We start from the raw sequence: 3344 nt of genomic DNA on the forward strand, positions 1-3344 counted from the left end.
CGTTTGATTCTAATACGTTTCAAAACTTTATTACTCGTCGACGCGTTAAATTTAAATTGAATCTCGAGATTTTCTATAGATATTGAAAATGAATAACATTTTAATTCCGTACAATATCTGTTTTCTTTTTATCTACGGAATTGAAATATTTTTCTTTTTGTTTTTTTTTTTTTCTTTAAGATTCATTTTCATTGCATTTGCATGCGTTTTAATTTGTTGATCGTATAAAATGTTTATCTTTTATTGCGTTACTTTTTAGCTCGAAATAAATCACGTTAAATTATGGATTTTAACACGTATTTAAAGTAAATTATGTTCTTTTTTGTTTTTTTTTTTTTTGTTTTCGACAATATCCTGAAAAAGAAAGTGATTTGTTACAGCACCGTAAACATTCGTAAATTCGCTCGCGACCCGTATTCTTTGTTGTCTCACATATTTATGGGACGTAGAAAAAAGAAACTAAAAAAAAACACGAAAAATGCTCTTCATTACGTCTAATTGAAATGTAACTTTCGACAATATCAATTCACGAAATCTACCAACACTTCATTTTGTTAATAACAAAATAACCGAGTTATTTTTCCTATGATTATTAATCCTTTTGTCATATACCTACACTTTGCTATCGGGAATATACATTTCATGAGAAATTCGTTGAGCATTTGAAAATAATCCTACAAAAAAAAAAGAACAAAAAAGAAAGAAAAAATGAAACACGCGTTTTAACTTTCAGCGTGTTGAAACGGCCATGTCAAAATACATTAAAAATATTGGTTTCGATGGTTCTGTTTTTATGTAATACATGAGATCAAGACGGAGGTAGTAAATTCAAATTAAACATGGACGACCGATTTTGAAAGAAAAATTATAATGCGAGTATACTGCATTGTGAAATCTACTGTGACAACAATCGTTTCTCGTAACATTAAAGTACCTTCCTATGTACATATATGTCCTACATACTATACGCGAATATAAATCAAGAGGTGTTGCGCAAAAATATTCGAAATTGCAAAGAATTTTATACAGGAATTTTCTTCCAGTTTTAATCGTGTGTATTTTTTATATCCCCCTACGAATTAAATGCAAACGAATATCGTAAAAATAAATATAATAAAACTATGAAAAATCCTTAAAAAATTAAATTGTAAATGAACAAATCGAACAAAACATGTAGGTAAGAATAAATCGTAAAAAAAGACACATATAATAATAATATTAACCGAATTTTATAAGATATTATATGTAATAATTGAATAATAATCAAGCGTATTTATTATATATTAAACAATCGGATTTAAACAATAAACACAATCTCCTAGATCTCTCATAGACCTGTAATTCGTTCAATAGAGGAGCTTGGTGCAGGAACTTGGTGCACATAGTCGAGCACGTGCGCCTATACGAACCGATAGAGAGATATTCGTACTGTTATATATACATTCAACACTGCCAGCACCTCTGTCGATATATCATTGCGCCGTTTATTCACTGTCGACGGGCGCAACTCGAATTCGCGGACGATTGGTTGCACCGCGTGCGTGTGAAGCAAAACTTAAAAGTGAGAGGACACGCTTGAATTCTCCGTCCAACGATTCTGCAAGACCCTCCTCTTTTGTCTCCCTCTTCATTATAAATTTTTCTCTCTATCTCTTTTTTTCTTTTTTTTTTCTTTTTTTTTTCTTTTATATCTATCTTATATTTCTATTCTATATCTCCGATTATTTTCTATTGATTTTTGTAATTAAATAACGATAAATCGAACTCCAAAATCCAACTACTTTTAAATCTCTTTTCGATTATGAAAAATGTTGTATATAATTAATAACGATGTATACATAGTTGGAACACAAATTCGCGATATCAAAGAAACAGCTCGTTAATCTACGAGTCTCTCGCTAAAACTGCGGTAATATTATATCTGTAAATCTCTCTATTCCCTTCGAGTAATGCAAAAACGAGCAATGGTAATCTTCCTTTTATAAAGCATCGGCACATCGCATTTATATTATATCGTTCGGGATATTAACCAAACGCTAGGATCGTTTTATGTAAGAGAAACGAGCAACGAGATTCCCGGTATGCTTATATGTCGTTTCACCAAGATGAGGAATACAAAGGGCCGCGCTGTCCTCAAAGGGTCTCATTTCATTCGCATTTAGCTCCTTCTTTTAAGAATTTCCTTTTCGCTGATCCTAAGGTCGAAATGAAAGAGGAAACTTTACCTTCTCGAGGAGAAGCAAGTGTGGTTAAATAAAAATGAAAGCAGCAACACGATAAAAATTGACGGATATTAAAAACCATCTCGGTTTTTATCGAATTTGTTTTATCCTATGACATTTTATCTTGCCCTTGTTGAAATATTTCCTTTCCTTTCCTTTCCTTTCCTTTCTGGATACAAATAAATAAGAAAGCAAATACGTATGAAATAAAAATGATGTATGAAAAGAACATGAAAAAAATATCATATATTAAAAATTATGATATTAAATATCGTTGATGTGTTAAGTATTAAGAAAAGAAACAAATATTGACGAGTTATGACTGAAACGAACGATACGTAGGTTAAAACATTTATCGGCTCGTCAGTCGTCATAAAATACGAAAGAGCATTGCTTTTCTACCACAACTGTTGTAAAGGGTTAATTCATTGACGTGCGTATACACGATGAATTATGATTTTCATCGATGATCGTAATATCTCCGATACGCCCCGTTGCCTTTCCGTTAAAATCAAAGTTTGTGTGAAAGCTACGAGTATTGTAATAGAAAATATATAAAGTTACAGTGATATTGAACGTACGAATATAACGTATTTCATCGATTTCATTTTCCTATATCGATATTTTGTAAAACCATCCGGTTTATTGAAATACCATATTAAATACATTTAAACTTTGATATTGATGACTCGACCAATAATTTATCCTTCTCTACGGTTAAAAATAAATGTAAATATCATATGGAAATCTACCGCATGTTAACATTGAGAAATATACAATCAAAGATTTAATGCGAAGCCTTTTAAATCTTTAACACGTTTTTTATGATATTATACGCATATATAAGTGTAGCTAAAACGTACTATGTCATTTATAATTATTGATATATATTATTCTTTGATAGTATATATATAGTATAGTTATATCTCGTGGACAAATTTAAAATAATAATATTTAACATTTAGTGTCTAAATACGTGTGTGTGCCTTCAGAAATGCGTTTAATCGCGATTAAATAAACTAAGTATGAAGCAATGCATGTAAGACATTTATTACATGCTTTTCTGGACAAAAAACGAGTAAATTAATGCTCGATTTCATCACTACTAACCACGAACGAAAC

This window comes from Polistes canadensis, unplaced genomic scaffold, assembly GCF_001313835.1.
Source record: "Polistes canadensis isolate GaletaPanama2010 unplaced genomic scaffold, ASM131383v1 scaffold_4, whole genome shotgun sequence".
Taxonomy (NCBI): Eukaryota; Metazoa; Arthropoda; class Insecta; order Hymenoptera; family Vespidae; genus Polistes; species Polistes canadensis.